At 46.5% G+C, this 19561-nt stretch overlaps 1 long non-coding RNA gene across 1 annotated transcript in view; it reads right to left on the reverse strand.

The window, feature by feature from the left end:
* Positions 1–19561, reverse strand: part of LOC146775772 (uncharacterized) — a 101853-nt gene that overhangs the window by 54121 nt on the left and 28171 nt on the right. The window lies entirely within an intron of this gene.

A 19561-nucleotide genomic window follows, 5' to 3' on the forward strand; every position in this document is an offset into this window, starting at 1 on the left:
GCGTGAGAGCGGATGAGTCTTGGTACAGCACCGGCTTGTGGTCACGAAACTGTAAGGGGTGCAAACAACATGCTTTTTGCATTATCAACTTCTTAGTGCGGTAGTCCTGCACGCACACTAGGATGTTCGACGGAGGGGCTGTCGGCGCTCTAGGGGGACCCACCCTATGTGCCCGATCTATCTCCAAGTTTGTGTCCAAAGGTCGGTCTAGGATGTGGTTGAAGAGCTCCCTCACATAAGTGAAAAGATCCTTCGAGGTGTCATCCACCTTCACTCCCCTGATTCGGATGCTGTGGCGACGGGAGCGATTTTCAAGGTCCTCAAGGTGGACCTGAAGATCCACCTGTCGAGTGATCTCCTGCTGTAGATTCGCTATTTCCTCATCCCTTCCATCACTCTTGCCCTCCAGATCCGCAACTCTTTCACCGATGCCATCCATGTCACGGCAGACCTCTTTGAGCTCAAACGTGAACTCTTGCTTGAAGGTTTGGATATCGTCCCGCAATGCGGCAAACATCGACTCCAGGAAGGCCTTGGTGATGGGCTCCGATCCCCCAGCCTCTGGCGTCCCCCGTCTCGACCCCCCGGAGTCCGCAGCTGCGGCCATCTGTCCGACCGGGGTCTTGGAGAACAGATCCTTAATAGTTTTGTCCTGCCGCTTCCTGGAGTTGGACATAGCGCATCCCGAGGGACCCAAGGAGTGTCGTGCAGTTATCCTGTCCCTTTTTCACCAGGCCGCCGTCGGGGGAACAGGACCCGGCCGATCCCCGGAAAGGCAGCGCCAGGCCCAGTCTCTCTGTCTCAGTGCGAAGGTGCTCCAGCTTTCTCAGCCACCTGTGGCGCTCCTGCCCATGGACCCCGTAGGAGTGCTGTATTGCGTGAGTGCACCTCGGCCCCTGCTCGGTCAGCCTGCGATCTCAGTCCACCTCCGCGTCGCCAATGTGAGCGTCAGTCGCCCTGTCCCCTCCGGCGCGCGTTGGCTGCCCTTGTATCATTGACAGGTACGGTGTCTGCCTCTCATGTTCCTGGCTCCCCGGACCCCGGTCTCCTTCGTGCGGCGGGGGGCCAGTGCGGCACCACAATCCCAGGGGTCCGCCGGACCGCGGAGCCCTGACGCCCAGAGGCCCCGCGTCAGTCCCGAATGGGCCCCAGATGATCCACCGTTACCGGGGAGGGGGGGGCAGAGTATGTGACAGGCCTCCGGGCCCCGCCGCCCCAACCCCGGCTCGGTTCCTCGAAACAGTAGGACCCTCCCCGGCGCTGCTCGGCTTTGTGCCCCGCTGTCTCTTGCTTCGCTGTGGCCAGTGCCACAGGCCGCACCTGACTCTGGGTGCGAGGGCCAACATCTGCTCTTCAGTCCCAGCGGGCCGCCGGACCGCAAGCCCTAGGCTCCGAGAGTCCTCGCGCCGCCCGCCACCAGGCCTCGGACAAGGGTGCCGCCGCTAGGGTGGGGGGGAGCACACAACGAGCCCCCGCACCCCGCTGTCCCCATTCCGATGTGGCTCTCACCGGGTACGAGTCACTCCCCCGCGCTGCCCGTCCCCTCGGCCTTCCGCGCTCTTCTCCGCTTCGTCCGCTGTCTCGGCGTGGGGGGGCGCACAACTCCCAGCCCCGCAATCCCCTGTCAGTGCATCTGATCCAGGTCCAGGCCCCGCGGCCCGCAATGGGCCCCCTGCTAACTCTGTCTCTGTTCCAGCGCCGCACCCGGCTTTCCAAAATGGCGGGCCGGACCCGGCTGCGGCTCCGCGTCGCAGGCTCCCGGGGACCCGCACATCCTTTCCAGCCACTGCTCCTGGGGGTCCCCGTCGCTCATCTTCCGCCCCAGGCTCGAGAGGTCTCCGTCGCGGCCCCCACCGACCTCCGGTGCTCCTGCCGGCTCAGGCCTCTCCTGCGCGGTCTCAGCACCGCCGTACGCCGCCTCCGTTCATTTGCATCAGAAACAGCCCTCGGCCGCTGAACTTCTCCCTTCTGCCGGTAGTTCTGGTCCCGGGACTCTGGGGGATGCAGTTTGGGTACCGTCGGTGTTAATGATGGCCTGGTGGCCGGTGCTGAATCCGACCTCGGCGGGAGCTCCGGAGCAGGACGACTGCACACTCCGCCGTCTTGGCTCCGCCCGCACACAGTATCATTTAGAAATATCATCTACTGAGCAATGGGGCATGCTCTAAATAGCTCTTCTGTTCCTTGGACTTGCCAGTCTCTAAAACCACAGACTGATTTTAAGTCTATAGTGTCTTTCCATAAGTCGACACCCTGTTCAGACTGTTGGGTAATAAAGGAAGCAGAGTAAATCTGTTTGGTGTTAGTCAGCATATTTTTCTGTGCAGGTGTTGGTGCAACCGTATAGTAATATTAGTTCGGGTCAGAAATATTGAACCCTGAAAAATATGAAAATCTCTGTGCAAATGTTTTCTAACTACTTTTCGGTGGTGTAGGAGAATGTTCCCATTGGTGATATGTGAAAACATTCCTAGGGGTACTGGATTTGTGTAGAAAATGATGACCATAATGTTGATAACAATACATTGTGTTAAAGTCTGAGGTGTCTTCTAACATTTCATTGCTAGAAAATGCAGCATTTTGTTCTGAACCAGACAGCATGCTGTTCTCAGTTTCAAAATCCCAATCCGAAAATGTACTGGAGGTAATTATATAATTTAAGGAAATTTTAATTAAATGAGGTATTTTTAAAAGTTTGGTCAGACCAAATACATCATAATCAACCTTGTCCCATACTATACCATCTGGTATAGCAACTGCTGTAATGTTCTCAAGTCTCTTTGTTCACGATGTGATGAAACATGAGGCTGTTAATCATTGCTTTAAGTCCCGGTTTTTCCTCTACGCAATCGAATTACCCTTGGGATGGGACGGAGAGGAGTACCGCAGTGCAACACCCAAACTTCCTATGGCTTCCTTGTAAGCCCTAGAACTAAATGCGGGGCCACGGTCAGAATGTAATGTGCCAACTGTGTATGTCCCTATTAATACTCGCAAATCTTTGATAACAGTTCAAGCGTCAGCCGAGCGCTGAGGCTATACCCATAGGAATCTCTAGCAGGAATCCACTGCAACCATGATATATTTGTAAGCCCCATCAGATTGTAGGGGGCCGCAGTGGTCCAGATATACATAAAAGAGCGGTCTGTCTGATATAAGAAATGGTATCTGTGCTGATCGAGTTACGGTGGAGCTCTTCATCTGTTGACAGATGTCTTTGGTCTGCTTCGTTAACCCTGGCCATCAATAGTGTTGTTTCAGTAAAGAAACTATCGCCGATACTCCTGCATGCGCAGAACCTAGACCCTAGTTTGCAGCTAAAATTAAGCCCAATCTGCGATCCATCTTTCGTATTACTCTATCCACCACTACGGGAATCTGAGCAAATGGAACGTTACTTGCATCTAATTTGTAGGAGTACTTTAGTGGAAAACCTTTCGGAAAAGCCTTATTGTCTTTTTGTGATGCAATGACAGTTACCATTATCTGTCTGTCTATTCTTGTTTAAAAATGAGTGATTGCAGCTATGGACGCAGTTCGTACTGCCCCCTTCGTGGCTTCATCAGCCAATGAATTCCCTTCAACGTGAACGCCATCACGTTGATGATCATCGTGTGTATCACATGAGTTCTTGGTAGTTCGTTTTTCATCTCCGCTACCTGTTCCCATAGCATGTTATGCTTAATTGTGCCACCTTTTGAGTCTTTAAACCCATTTTGTCCCCAATCCTGAAGATATTCATTGTATGACTGGACACAGTAAAAAGAATCACATGGAATCAGTGCGGGGAATTCTCGATCCGTATTTATCAATGGCAGTAATAGAGCTTTTAATTCTACCAGCTGAGCCGTGCAGTCTCCTAGAGACTATGTTTTTGTACAGCTTGGATGGAATTTTCCATCCTGCATAAGACCTTTTACGATTGCACATGCAGCGCTGTATTGCTGTTTACTTCAAATGGCCGGCTGAGCAGATCCATCAGTGTAAATTATGTATTCATACTGATCTAGAGGCAGTATTTCATTCGGCAGAGGATATTCTTGCTCATATTGCAAACATGCTTGTGTTTTCAGATTTGGGTCGTATCTGTATTGTACGTCTGATGCAGTGAGAGAATTAGCCCATTGTATTCATCTTGGATATAAGGCTTTAGCATTAGAACGCTAGCCTTTGTTGCAGCTTCTAAGGCTGGTACTGGAGTCACAATAATTATTTGTTTCTCTTGAGCCAGTGCTCTTTCTTTCACTAAAGCAGTCTGTACTGCTGTCAGGATTTGTTCTGTAGATGCAAAACACATTTCAGCGTTTGTGTACAAGTGTGATTTGTATACAATGGGTACTGTTTCGCCTTCATTGTAGTTCAGGTAAGTGTACCCAGATTGACCTGCTATAACGCGGATCACCAGATTACATACATTTAAGTGTGTCTGCAAGTGTTTTGAAGCTATCATGTCAGCTTGTAGGGACCAAGAATATATGTGTGTTCCTGTGTCCATTCCTTAACTGATCTTTGAAAAATCAGGTCTTATTAAATTGTAGAAAGGTTTAACCCTTTCTGCGTAATCCAGAATGTATGTTCTACCAAAATTCAGGAATCTCAAAATGGACTGTACATTTTGTTATGATTTTGGAGGTTGGAGCAGCTCACACTTTTCTAAAAAGTAAGCTGCCAAGCTCTTGCCTTCACTTGAAAGCTCATATCCCAGGTATAGGACATTGAGATGGGCTATTTTTTATTTTTTTGAAGTTGAATTTGTAACCCTAATAGGCGAATCCCAGGATTATGGTATGGACAATTCCCCTTCATCCAGATTCTGAAGTAACTCAGTTACTCTGGTGGAAAACAACCCCGGGCTATTCCTATACCCCTTGAGGAGTCAACAAAATTGACGCCGGGACCACAGCGCTGAGAATGCTGTCAAATATCTGCTCTCATGCGCTATATTTTGGCAGAAAGATCCATTTGCGATATATAGTGTTTTATATTTTTTCCGCACAATGTTATTTATCAATGCGGCACTGTGTGCGTTCTGCACTGCAAATGTTTTTGTGCACGAGTTTAGATGTCTGTAGTCTAAAACTAGACGATATGAATTGTCTGGTTTCATTATCAGAAACCAAGGATTATTCATCGAAGAGGTGGAAGTTTCAATCACCCCCTGGTATTCAAGTTGGTTTTAAGATCTCCCTGACCTGTTTTTTAGCTTCTTGCTTAATTGGATTCTGTCTCTGTGGAGTTGGAGTAGATTTTAATGGTATCACGTGGTGGGTTGAATCTTCATCCCGCCCAAGGTGGTTGCGATATAGTGCAGGGGCAAGGGCTATCGTGCACTCCCGCACGGATGTGTGTTTTAGATATTGTGGAACTAGGTCAGGGAAAGCTGGCATAATTACCGTTTCCCCCATTGGGCAATCCATAACAATGGTATGCGTCCAATTGCTTTCAGCTAATAGAATGTCATAGCCAAAAGTCAAGTTCTCCCAAAAGAGACCTTTAGTTTTTCTGGGCTTGTCGCTTTCCATTTGGAGGGTTATTTCATGTAACCTATGGGGGCACTTACCATGGTATCAGCCGTTTCCACCGTGATATGTTCACTCAACTTTGCTGTCATCAGAAATTCCAGAGGTTCTGGCGAGCTATTCTTACTTCTGCTAGGCATCTAGCACTGTTAGAGCCCATTCCCCGTTTAGTAGTTGAGTCCTCAGAATTCTGGGCATGTCTAACTTTGAGACCTGCTACTTTCTTCTTTGTTAATTGAGATTTTGCTACAGGCTTTTCTTAGTTTTTGGAAGCGTAGTCTGAAGTACGTTGTTGGTCTCTGGACTTTGTACGTTCTTCTTGTCTTTGTTTTGACCATCCTTCCCTCTCTGAGTTTTCGATGAACCCTGAAAGGACGGGAGGAACGTGTATCAGTGTCCTGATGCCTGTCAGTTTTTCTAATGTTGTCCCTATTCCTAAGGTTATACCTCCTGTTGAGGAGACCTACCTCTGGATTGAGATCTGTTCTCTTTATTCTTTTTTTGGTTGTTATTATCCAATTTCGTCTTTGAAGAAGCAGGTGTTTGCTTAAAAGTATCTTTTTCAGGACTACCTATCAGTTGAGGTTTTATTGCTCTAACCCCCAAGCTGTCTATGCCTATCTCTGCATAAGCAGTTTCAATTATTTTAGGTTATTCATGTTCCTGTTGTAGAGGAGAGAACACCCTTAAGCGTTGGCGTATTGCCACTGATGCTGCCTCTCCTGTAATATTTACTAATGATATAGCTGGGACCTGGGCAAAATTATCTAGTAATTTCATCCCTAAGTTCAGAGCAGGTTCTGCTCCATACTCCTTCTGTATTTATCTTAATACATCTGGTATTACTGCAATTGACAAGATGGCATGAGTCCTGGTATATATGGCAGTGAAAACTGTACCCCAAGAGGTACAATCCTCTATCTGGGGTGTTATCCCCATGGGCAAGCAAATTGTTAACATTCTGTGTTTTTTATGTGGGCTGGTGTTTGGAAATACCGCCTCTAGCTGTGTTATTTTTTGAGCCACCCAGAATGGCATTAGTTCACGTTTAGTGGGCGTTTTACCCATCACTGCGTGTAATGTTTGTGGTGTAATTTTAGTTGTTTTTGGTTGTTATTATCCCATTTCGTCTTTGAAGAAGCAGGTGTTTGCTTAAAAGTATCTTTTTCAGGACTACCTATCAGTTGAGGTTTTATTGCTCTAACCCCCAAGCTGTCTATGCCTATCTCTGCATAAGCAGTTTCAATTATTTTAGGTTATTCATGTTCCTGTTGTAGAGGAGTGAACACCCTTAAGCGTTGGCGTATTGCCACTGATGCTGCCTCTCCTGTAATATTTACTAATGATATAGCTGGGACCTGGGCAAAATTATCTAGTAATTTCATCCCTAAGTTCAGAGCAGGTTCTGCTCCATACTCCTTCTGTATTTATCTTAATACATCTGGTATTACTGCAATTGACAAGATGGCATGAGTCCTGGTATATATGGCAGCGAAAACTGTACCCCAAGAGGTACAATCCTCTATCTGGGGTGTTATCCCCATGGGCAAGCAAATTGTTAACATTCTGTGTTTTTTATGTGGGCTGGTGTTTGGAAATACCGCCTCTAGCTGTGTTATTGTTTGAGCCACCCAGAATGGCATTAGTTCACGTTTAGTGGGCGTTTTACCCATCACTGCGTGTAATGTTTGTGGTGTACTTTTAGTTGTTGATGTTTGAGTAGGACTTGTTGGTGTACCATTGCTGGCTGAACTGTGAGTGTTCTCATCACGAGTTGTGTAATGTTTCTGTAAAGTCTAATTAGTTCTATATGAAGTGTAAGTCCCTGATTGCTTTGTTTCAATGTAAGGATGTGATGTGTAGGCCGCTAGTAGTGGCCATGTTGCACCGTCTCTTCCGAGCGGACCTAGTCCTACTTTATTTTTTGTATGGGGGAGGGTGCCTTAAAACCAGTATAAATGCTCCTGGTAAGTGAACGGAATTTCAATGTCCTCGTATGGACAATATTCTTTTGGTATTTCATCATCTGTGTAGTTATGAAATGTCTTTGTTCGTGCATTTGCCTCTGGGAATTTTACCCACATAAGAATACCTCTGTTCAAAATGATTCATGTGCCACAATCACGAAGGTTGTTGGCCCACCTCTAGCTGTTAAATCATATGAAGCTTGTTTTATGGTGATGGCATTTCTAAAATTTTCTGAAAGATGTATAGCATTTGCATCTTCTTCTTCAGTGAGTGATTTTGTTCACGCACAGCTTCGTCGTGCTGATCAGTCATAGTTTTTATTAAGAAGAGTTTCTCAAGGGAACTGAGATAAGGTTTTATGCAATAAACAATGTGTTCTTCAAGCTTGATTAACCAACAGCCGATACATAGGATTTCTACCTACTCAGCTGCGGCGGATTTTTGTTCCCTCCCACTCCAGACGTCTCTGGGGAAATGTGAGTTGGGGTCTCTGAGAATAGCACAACTGAACTACTCAGATTTGACTGTTAAATTAGTACCCAACCGACGTTGGCGGCACCATGTCGTGTAGTTCCTATAAACCTATATAGGATCTGTGCGTTTAGACAACATACACTTTAGGATTGGTGTAAGACTGATTGTAGACACCCCCACCAGGTATGTTGGCCTGTATACCAGCTAGCTCACAGACCACTAGAAACTCCTCTTACCTAGGAAAGAATAGCTTTTGGCAACTATCGAACATGACAACCCTGATACCTCAGGACCGTGGAAACAGTGTACTACTTTTTGCTCAGTATCTTGTGCTCACTTAATCTCAGAGAGAAACACAGAATAAACGGTATGGATGTTTTTCAATAAGCATTTATTGACGTCGTTATTCTAGTGTAAAATAGGTGTGCTGAAACAACCATTAGACAGTAATAGACCTAAATGATTAGAAGCACTAAGAAAGTAGAAGGATGGTAGATTTCTACCATTTTGCTATAAGCATGAATACAGGCAAGTATATAAAATACAAGACAATAAAGTGTGTACTCCTATGATGCTACCCTAACTAGATGTACCTAAGTGTACGTAGCATGTGTGTAGGTGTTAAGCCAAGACTCCCTCTAGGATAAAGTCAACCCCATTACCTGAAGTGAGAGACTGTGGGACCCAGTCTTGGTCTTGAGTTGGACACCCCACAAGGGATGTTAGACCACTGCGAGCTGGAGTATCTGCATGCAGGAACATCAGCGTCTCGTGTCAGTGTGTCGGCAGGAAAGTCCTGATCTTTTCTGACTATCTCAGCAAGATGTGATGTTTTTATACCCAAAGGTCCCCTGGGGGTTCTACCTTGCTGTGCCACTTGTCGGACTTAGGATGACGTCGGGAATGAACTTTATACATAGTTATTATACAGGAGATGGTCGTCCTGCTGATTTTCCGAGAATCCTCATGCATAATGTATGAGGCCTTTACCAGGGAAAATCCAGCGTTCTGTGTGCAGTGTTGTATCTAGGTAAAAGGTCAGTCCCTAAGAACTGTTATGTATGTAATGTAGGGAAGAATATAGGTGAAGGGTTAGGATGTTACCTGAGCATTGGCTATTGGCTATCATATTGGGGTACCTATATGGAATCTAACAGAATAGTCATTTTTGACGCAGGGCAGATTGGTAAGATTGAAGACTCTCTGGAAAGAGCCCTTGAGGAGGTGGAAGCCTGAGAAATAGAATTTGAAATAAAAAAGGTCTTAGTAGAAATTAGGAAAACATTTTAATACATGGGATAATGACATTTATATGGGACTGTGTGTGTATACATAGAATTTTGTGATTTTTGCATACAAACGTGGAGGGGTTACAGCCCTGCTTCTCTTCCATCTGACTTGAGCCTGCTATGCCCAAACTACCACGAGCCAGTCCTACTCACTAAAGAATAATGCTTTGTTTTTTATCGGACCATTCATGGTGTTTTCTTAAGCACTCTATACCACATGCTGACAGGTTCAAGGCACCAGGAGCAAAAACACATAAAACTAAGGGCCTCATTTCATTTTTGGTTGACTGGGAGTACCACCATAATTCCACAGTGCTTCTGCCCCGCCGAAGTTGCCATTTCCCTGCTCCATTTAGATTTGGCATAAGGGCCATGTTTACTCCGGTGTAACCTCTGCTGGTGTAAACATTTGATATGGTGGCGTATCTGCCAAGGGCAATTAAAGTCACAATGGTGGTTGTCCTACATCATTTAGGGTTAGGCTACCATCGCTCATTTTCTCTGTCAAAAGCATGATGGATACAGGCAGGGAACATGTAGAATGGTGATGACATGCGGGGAAAAACCTCCCTGCAAGTCTGGCCATCTGTATTTTGCACTCCGAAATGAACCTCATTTTCGGAGTTAGTCATGTCAGTACAAAGAAAGTTGCCAAGTAGGTGCTTTTGAAATTGTGCCCGCTCAGGAAGCCTTCAAGGGTTTGAAGTGGTTGCAGCACCTACGGCTGCCCTCACAACACAGAAATCAGGGATCTCTATATAGTCAGATAGTCCTCTGCCTGAGTGGCAAGCACCACAATCAGTTTGAAAATGTGCTCTAATTGAGGTGTATTCCTCTGCACCCTCATGGTGACCAGCCTGCCAAGTGTCTTTGCACACTTGCAAGCGCCAAGCAGTTTTCCATCAGCTAAATGTTAATGTAACTCTACAAAATAAATACATAGGATGTTCTCTGCATAAATCAGAGGTTTGCCTGTGCCAGGTTACACTTACTCCAGCACTTTAAAAGTGGCAGATCATTCAAGGTCCAATCAGGCCTCCCATAATGTCTGGTTACTCTGCGTAGAAATGCTGCAAAGTTTTTTTTTAATGCTGATCTGTGATCAGATTAAACCTTCCAAAAAGAGCTGCTTTCATCTATGAGTAATCAGTCCGTTTCTGGGCTGCTAAAATCACAGTAAGACCCAGTGACCTACCCTCTAGTGCCTCCTCAGTGATCTTCTGTCTGAGGTTGGGGGAACTGGGATCTAACATGTTTTAGGACCATGTGGTCTAGACTGCCCTGGGCTGAAGTGTTTCGTCCATTTAGCCAGGAGTGTGAGGAGGGGAGAGCCGAGCCTGAATCAGTATGTGCAGTGGTGCCTCTGATGCTCCCAGACTGGAGTTAGTCCGCAGCTCCCTGCGCCACGGTAGGCACCTAGAACCTCGGCGCAATCAGCTCGTCTGCGGAGCAAGGTCTGTAGGTTCATTAATGCTGGACGGAGGGGGACCTGGGGCCTCTTCTGTGTGTGTGTGTAAATTGGGCCTCAGGGGCCTGCGACCAGCAGGCAGAGGCCTGAACTTGAGAGGCTGGATGTGGCAATATAGTAGACTGTTAGAGCATGCCTCTCGATGGACTCTAGTCAAAAGGAGCCTTGAGGACCGCGGGAGGGCCAACAGGCATTGGATGGCTGTGAGGTGACTGATGACAGTAACAGGTGGAACTACGAGAGATGACTGGAGGCGTTAACCCTCTGAGGAGCAATAATTCATGGCAGTAAGGAGAGTAGAGGTTATGTCTATGCACTCCGAGAGTGTAATGTGCGGTATCAATACAATGTCACCTGGGTAAAGTAACGCTTTCGGAAACCATTGTCACGCATTTAGCAATTACTCAATGTAACACCCCTAATCAGCTATATATCTATCTTGCATCTGAAGAAATAAAAGCTCTGACACAGGTAAGAGTAACCAATACACCTAGGTCACAGAAGTCACGGGACCTTCACAAATAAAGTTTTTGTTTTTCATTCCGGTATGTCTGCTGCTGAAAGTAGCTATTACCGCCATGTGAAAGTTTAGAAGAAAACAAGTAGGAATCAGCCTGGAAACATACTCGCGCATTTTATTCCTTTAATACTTACTCATTGTTATTTCCGTCCCCCCAACAACAAAACAGCAATGAAATTGGGCCCTTCAGCGCTGTGGTGTCATTGTGTTGGAATCTTAGATCCCAGCTCCTCCATGCAGAGCGGCCGTTTTTGCACATCGCTCCCACCACGGAGGCAGAGGTTATCCCGGGTCACAACATCACCCACGCCAGAGCTCTGGTGCCCTTCTCAAGCCCGGAGCTCCAGTCAGGAACCAGTCCTTGCAAATGTCGCACTCGAAGCGGCTGACATCGTAGGGCTGCCGGTGAATGGCATGCATGTGCCTGCAACAAATCCTCGCGAGACCTAACTTTATGGATGCACTACGGAAATACAGCAAAATGTTGGGGGCATAGAAAAGGGACATTCATTACAGAACTACCACACAGGCAGCTGTACAGCATAACGAAATTTACCCCATCGTGTTTAGGAGACAGGGGAAACACCAGAAAACAGACGGCGGCCACAGGGAAATAATACTACACCAGCATTGATTAGCAGCACTGGTATCCGAGGAGGCGCAATGCCTGTTATGCGTGATTTTGCATTTCAGTGCGGTGATGCGGATCACCACACTGAAATGCCTTAGTCTAACGCCAGATGTTATGTTATGTTATGTTATTTTTGATTTCTATAGCGCACGGCTACTCCATTGGAGTGTCCCGGCGCTTTTTATTGGCAGCTTGTAAGCATAAAAACATAACACAGTGGGATAAAAGAAAAACAACAAAACTAAGGAGGGAACATGCTAAGGGGCAAAGAGCCAAGTTTTTAGGCCCTTCCTAAAGGTCAGCAAATTAGAAGTGCTACGTAGAGCCAATGGCAAAGCATTCCAAAGCTGCAATGCCTTCAGCTTGAAGGAGCGGCCCCCTACGCGGGCCCTCTTTACTCGAGGGACCACCGCAAGGAAGAGAGATTCGGATCCCAGAGATCGGGCCGGGCGATAAAAGGTAAGCCTCCGTTGCAGATATTTTGCGCCCGAGGCATAAAGAGCCTTATGAGCCAGCGTCAACGCCTTGAAGACTATCCGCTTCCGGATAGGCAGCCAATGAAGCGACTGCAAAAGGCCAGACACTCTGGCTCGCCTATGAAGGCCGAAAATAGCCCGAGCGGCCGAATTCTGCACCACCTGAAGGCGCTGTAGTAGATACTCCGGTAGGCCCAGATATAGGACGTTAGAATAGTCCAATCTGGAGCCAATTAAGGTCTGTACAGTGATCCTCCTGTGCTCTTCTGAAAGCAAAGGAAGAAACTTCCGGAGCATCTTCAGGAGGCCGAAACATGTTCCCATAAGACCGAGGATCTGAGATCTCAACGTCAGAACATTGTCGATCTTAATTCCCAGATTTTTTGCCTGCTGGGAGGAATGTGCAGGAGGAAACATATTAATCGGCCACCATTCCTGCCAATCAGGATCAGAGGTACAACCGAAGAAGAGTACCTCAGACTTATCTGAGTTGCATTTGAGGCTGTTCAGCTGGAACCATTTGAAAACAGCCCCAAGGCACTCACGAATACTCTCTCCATCAAACTCCTCTCCTTTCCCACACGTAAAGAGGAGCTGGGTATCATCAGCATAGGATACGATCTGGGCCCCCAAGGACTCCGCCAGTGCGGCCAATGGAGTCATAAAGATGTTAAAAAGAGTCAGACTCAGCACCGAGCCCTGCGGGACTCCGACTCCCAAAGGCGGCATCACGTCAGAGCTTGAGGAGGCCCAGACCGTTTGTCGACGGCCCGCTAAGAATGATCTAAACCAGCTGAGCACCGTCCCCCTCAGACCGATCTCATGAAGTCTGACGAGGAGACCCTCGTGGGGGACGGTGTCAATGGCCGCCGACTGATGCGTGGTACTTGCAGGGCTGAATTAGGTGGCGTGGATTTGGACACGCTGTGCACGCTAAGGCTTTTATGTCATGGGGTACAAAGTGGACATTTGTCTATTTTTCTTTGTAAAAATAATATGGGCTGTTTCTTTACCTTCCGGTACATTTCTGAACAATTTGTTAAGCTAACTTATATTGTTGCATTGTGTGCGCATGCAGGTAGGAACGAGTGTCTGGCAGACATGCAAAAAATCATCCTACGTCTCAGTATTAACTTCCACACTTCTAAGCCGTAATTCCAATCCTAGAATGAGTTACCAGTTTGCTTAAAAAGACAGTTAGTAAAACAAGTAAGTGCTTTGCGAGCCTGTATAAGTAGCAAAGGTTTTAAAGGGACTTGTTTTCGTGCAAGTTATTGCTTTTCCCAGTTCACGGAAGGGATAAAAAACATCTCCAGATAATAATAGGGTTGACAGGATGGTGCAACAGCAGAATATTGATACCTGTGGATCTGGTGAGGACTGCGGGCAGCAAGTGCTTGATACGCTATTTGCATAAGAAAATACCATACTTTTGTTTTTTGTTATCCTCCATTAGTTATTAGTAAGGAAGGGGGAAGAGAAGCGTTCACAGACAGCATTCGGTTAGTCTTAGGGAGACAAAGAATGCTGTGGGCTGTGGTTGATGCCGCCCAGAAGGCATAGGTATATGTATCAGGAGCTGCCATTGAAAGAAAGTGGAAATGCGCTTTAGATGTTGCCCGTATTGATGGCTACTTTTCGGTTGCAGACTTCGCTGGGCTGACAGTGGGTGGGGAAATGCTACGTTGTCACTGTAGGTTTAATTACATGAATCGCGCATTCTCTCTGGTGTTTGTCCTTTGGGTACTTGCTCACTGGTGCTACACATAGGATCAGGTTTGCCTTTGATTGGAGGTATGGTTTAGTGGGGTACATAGTGTAAATTAATGTTGGTGTGAGCAAACAAAGATCGGACCCTTTGTACATTTAATATTATTGTGTGCCTCATGCAGAGGATGAAAAGTAGCAGGAACGGCTTTGATGCCGTAGAGGTTAGCAGGAAGCACTGTTTTTGGGGTGGTCAGTTGAAGAGATTGTTTAACATGTTTTAAACTACTACAGTGGCATTGGGGAGGGCAGCAGCTGAAAGGCTCTGTCTTTGCTGGTAGGCAGTTATCGGGGGACCGGTCCTCAGTCTTTCTGTCGGTGGTGGACAAGGGAGCAGTGGGTAGCAGTCACAGGTTCAAAGTGAGATCCGAGGGGTGGTTTTAAAGGCGGGTGCAAAAGCATAACTGCAGGTTTCATAGGGGAGAGAGTAGAGTTTATGGATGCGTTAGTAGCAGGCACTAAGGCAGTGGTCTGTGTTTGGAGGTGGTCAACTGAGCGGGCTTCGCTTGAAGGTGGGTCATCAGGTAAGAGGATGTGTTTGGTGGGCTGGCTGGAGGCAGTGTTGTGTAACTTTGCTGGAGGGCGCAGCAGCAGTATTTGCTGATGTATGTAAATCGCCCGATGAAAGGGCGGATGTGACCACTGGAGGAACCAGAATCCTTTTTTTATTGCTGGCCTGAGAGCTCTTGACTGCTGCGGAGAATGGAGGGCCCCCTCCATGTACTTTGCAGGGGGGCCCCCTCAAGTTTCCTTACGCCACTTAGGCTATGACTATCGCTGCAGATCAATTGATGGCCAAAAAGCTAATTCAGCCTTTCATGCTTTCCAAATGATTTAATAGAACTTGATAGTGAGACCAGTTATGTAAAGCCTCCAAGCCTTATAAGTGTCCAGTGCTTCAACTGTATGTATCCCGGTCTTGTGCAGCCTCTCCCTGAGCCGCTGCCCCCACTACCAGTGTTGGACAGTCTGTCACTGCAAGATGGGCCAGCTTAAAGGGGACTTTTATTTTTATCCTGTGGGACATAACGGGACCAAAGCAACTGACTATACACTGGCCCTTTCAAGCTGATCCATCTGGGAGGTTTAGACTGCCTGGTAGGCATGTTCAACCTAGCTGTCTGTGAGCTCTGAGCCCTATCCTGACCCTCTGTAGCCCCTGCTCCTGTAACCCTTAAGTGCCATCGTACACCACCACTGCAGCCCCTGTATCACCCCCACCCACCTGCAGCTCCAGTATGTGCTGTCCTGCCCTGGCCTTGCTGCCCCTCTGAGTTCACTCCCCCTCGGCAACATTGAAAAAGTCAATAAATGTGACTTGTAACCTAATAGGAAGTCAGACCTTTATAGCTTCATAATTTTGCCTTTATACTGTTGTGACTGTTGCAAAGTCGCCATTTTCCAGCCAAGGAAGTTTTTCATACAGGTTGTAGATCAAGGTCATACAATAGTGTATAATAGGTGCAATTACTCAGAATCAATCTTTCTAAAAGGCTATAATGATCAAAGTACTGAAGTTTGAGTTTGAAGGATATCATTTTTTTTAAAAAGAAACCCAGTTTTGAAAAGTTTCTTTTTGCTTTTTCTACTCCCATGCTAATCTTTTTATCTAGCTTTTTCTGCTGAATCTTGAATTTCGCCGTCCAACTTCAAGCTATAGATGAATTTTATTTAGATGGTTTCTTACTATAGCCTTATAGCCCGCCGTAGCGGGCTATACCGGCTGTTAATGGCCCGCTGCAGCGTTAAAGGCCCGAGCCGAAGGCGAGGGACTTTAACAACAGCAGCGGGCCATTAACAGCGGTATAGCCCTGCTACGAAGGGCTATAAGGCTATTAGAACATTCTGCCACTAGAGGGCAGAATGTTCTACTAAAACAAAGCCCTTCAGGGGGCGCGAGGGGATTGAAATCCCCTCGGGCTCCCTGAAGTCTTTGTTCACAGCCAGAGCTGTGAACAAAGACACATTGGAATGTTGGTGCTCCGGGCTTATACCGGCCAGTATTAGCCCGGAGCGCTCCATTGTCTTCAATGGAGCTGCCAACGTTCCAATGTTCTAATCTTTCTTAATGGCGAGAGTATAACAATGGGTTACCTCAATCATTTGTTTGTTCACTTTCCTTCACTGTATTTTCTAATGCTTTGCATCCTGGTCATATGTGTTCTTTTCCGGTGGAATATTTTGTGAGTACTTCTGGTGGTTTGGAAATGTAAGTTCACTTATGGACACACTGCAGTCTTATCATGTATATTATGATGTATGCAGTGATTGGCAGTTGACTGCCTGTGGCCCTTACTGTTCGTTGAAAGAGCGCGTGTGTTCAAATGGAGAGGCAGTGTCTCGGATCTTCACTTGAGGCTGTTCAATAGATGAAGTTATAGCCCCATCAATGTTAGAGGCTCAGCCTCTCCTTGGAGATGCATGAATATGGTCTCCCTGCCTCTTTCACGCTTTCCTTGCTCACCAGCCCTGCCGCTTCGCATTCTTGTTCTACTCTGTCATTCCTCCTTGGGTTTCCCACCTTTTTTCTTGCCCACATATTCCCAAGCTATTTCATTTTCTCAAAATGAAAGGACCTCAACATTGTGCAATACGATTCTGGCCCTCTAGAGCAATAATTCCGAGATTGTTCAATCTGCCCATAGAAATGGGAGGATAAATGGGCGACCGCACTTTGCAGCATAAAACAGAGATGGTCGAAATTTGTTAACACTGTTTATTACCCACCTAGATGATCTAACAGATAGTTGGATAAGCTCCCCCCTGAAATGGAAGTGAAGCCGTTAGCTGCGATGTTTTATGTTGATCATATGGCTCGTTTGAGAGATGCTAATAGAGGCCTCAAGAGTTCACTAGCTAATCTAGCCATCTAGAGTGACAGCATTCAAATGAAATTGAACAAATCTATGACCAAGAAAGTGATCTTTGGATAAAATGACATAGAAAAGCATTTCAGTGAAATTTACTGAGCTCTAACACACTGGGAAATATCCTTATCTGGGGAAATTGACCGGTAACAAGTTCAGCTGGACTACAAATTGAAATGGCAAGTATACTCTGACTAAAACTACTCAAGGCTTGACCGTGTTTAACATTAGGGGGCATACTTATGTAAGTTTTGAGTCGCCTTTGCGCCACCCAATAGGTGCAAGGCCAAAGCGAAACCCAAGTTTAATTTCTCAAGCCACGCAAGGCGACCTCGCATGGCCCTGCATGAGTTGATAAATCCAGAGTAACAAGCACAAATCGCTGTGTTGCATTACTCTGCCCCAGGGAGGTGTTCCATGGGCGGAGCATGGGTGCTAGGCAGCACACTGTGCGCCAGCGCTGAGAAATTACAGGAATGTGCTGTATATTGTTAAGTACGGCTCATTCCTGCCCTTTCCCTATCACGCAGTGCCGTACAGCACAGCAAAGTGACTTGCCGGGCTACGCTGCATGATTATTTGTTAAATATTCTCCTACGTATGGGTGTGTGTCGTTTTCCTCATTAGTCATAGTTTTCCATGCTATTGTTATATCTCAACTGGCCTATGGTGCCCTAGCTTGGTGGGACTGGCAACCGGTGAGCATTGATACCATTGAAGTCATGCTTCGGAGAGGAATGGTTGGCTGAAAGAAATGAATTCCAATACAATGCACACGGCTGAAAGTAGGCTTTATTTCTGCCAATATTTGTGTTCTTCAGCTAATTGTTATTCTCTCTTGTGATGTACTTGATGCTTCTGATGAAGGTCTACTGGGCTTCCTCATCTCTGAGCCAGTTTTTAGAGCTTTTACCAGAAGCATTGAAATCTAAGGTATTTCCTCCACATTTCTAAGGAGAGTTAAGAAAACACTACACATGTTCTTATTTAAGTGGTGTATGATAAATTAGGTCAGGAAATTAGTGTTTATGACACCTCTTTATTATTTAAGAACTAAGGAGCATATTTACAAGGGCATTGCGCCACCGGAGCGAAACGTTTTATGACGCTCCAGTGGCACAATGCCCTGCTCCATATTTACAGTGCAGCGCTAAGCCACTTTGCGTGGCTTAATGCCGCATTGTAAATATCGCACCCTTTAATGCGGTTTTCTGTGGCAAAGGGGCGTGCACTGGGTGTTGCTGAGGGTGTACCCACCCAACACCCATTGCTTTTTGACACTGCTCCAGATTTACAAGGATGTGTAAATCTGAGAAAGCGCCAGAAACAAATGCCTTTCAAAAAAAAAAATTAGAGTTCCGCAACAAGGAGAAATTATTTTATTTCTCTTTTTTTTTGCTCTACGTAGCACACATAGAAGGAGCAACATGCCATTAATGACTGGTATGTGCAGAAAGTGACACCTTCCTGTGAATAAACAATCATCCCTGCAATGCATACATCCTTGCACCATAAAACAAGGGTGCTTGTGATTGGCGCTAGGCAGTTCTATTAGCGCCGGTGCAGAGGTGAGTACAGGGGTGCGCTATATTTGCTTGCGGTGCCGCACTGCGCCATTTCATTGCAAATATACCCTTAAATGCAGGGGTGGCTAAGGCGGAGGTCCATTGCCCACTGCCTTTCAGCACAGTAAAAAAGGAAAAATGTAACTATAACGCAATGTTATTATCATTTTATTTTTTCCGTGCTGAGGCAGTTTTTTGGGGTGGGGCTAGCCTGAGCAGCGGGCGGGGGGAGTGGTGGCACCCTCCCGAGTACACATGAATGTTTGGTTGGCCCTCTGGGGCCGGCCAAACATTCATGTGCATTTTGCCCGTTCTCCACCCAGGCTGCATTAAAGCCCAGGCTCCCATTCCCCATCTGAAGGCCGAACCACGGCGTTTAGGCCATTCACAATGCTGCATTGCAGCATTATGATTGGCTTAGGGAGCCTGGGTGCTTCTCGTTCCAACAGAAGCCAAGAAGAGGACGGAAGAGAGGTGGTGGCCTGCCAAAAGGAAGGTAATTTTTTTTATAAATTGTATTTTTAATCCACCTTACCACCCCACTACTGGTTTGCGGGAGCAGGCACAACTGCCTAAATGTTCTTATGCCAATATACACTGGGGCTTATTTACAGGCGCTTTGCACCGCCGGTAAGTCACTTTTCTCATGTTAAAAGTGACGCACTGGCGGCGCAAGGGACTTGTAAATAAGCCCCAGTGTTTTCACCTTTAGGCTGGGCTCCACCCAAGTTTGTATGAATTATTTCCCTCTGGGGATAAATAACTTTTGTTATCATTCGGAATGGGCCTACTACTGCTGTTGGAAGTTAGAGTTTGACCGGGGTACTCAGAGAACTATGGTGCTTACGATTTTGCCATTTGTAGGTGAAATCGGTTTTACATCTGCATCTGGGCTATGCTGGGTTCGAGGGGAAAATGAAGGCAATTGTTGAGTTGTTGTGACATTCCCGAGGATTGTGATGGAAGACAGTGACATTTTATCTTTGATTTTTAACCGTGACGGTAGGAGAATTCGCC

The sequence above is a fragment of the Triturus cristatus genome, chromosome 12, assembly GCF_964204655.1.
Source record: "Triturus cristatus chromosome 12, aTriCri1.1, whole genome shotgun sequence".
Lineage (NCBI taxonomy): Eukaryota > Metazoa > Chordata > Amphibia > Caudata > Salamandridae > Triturus > Triturus cristatus.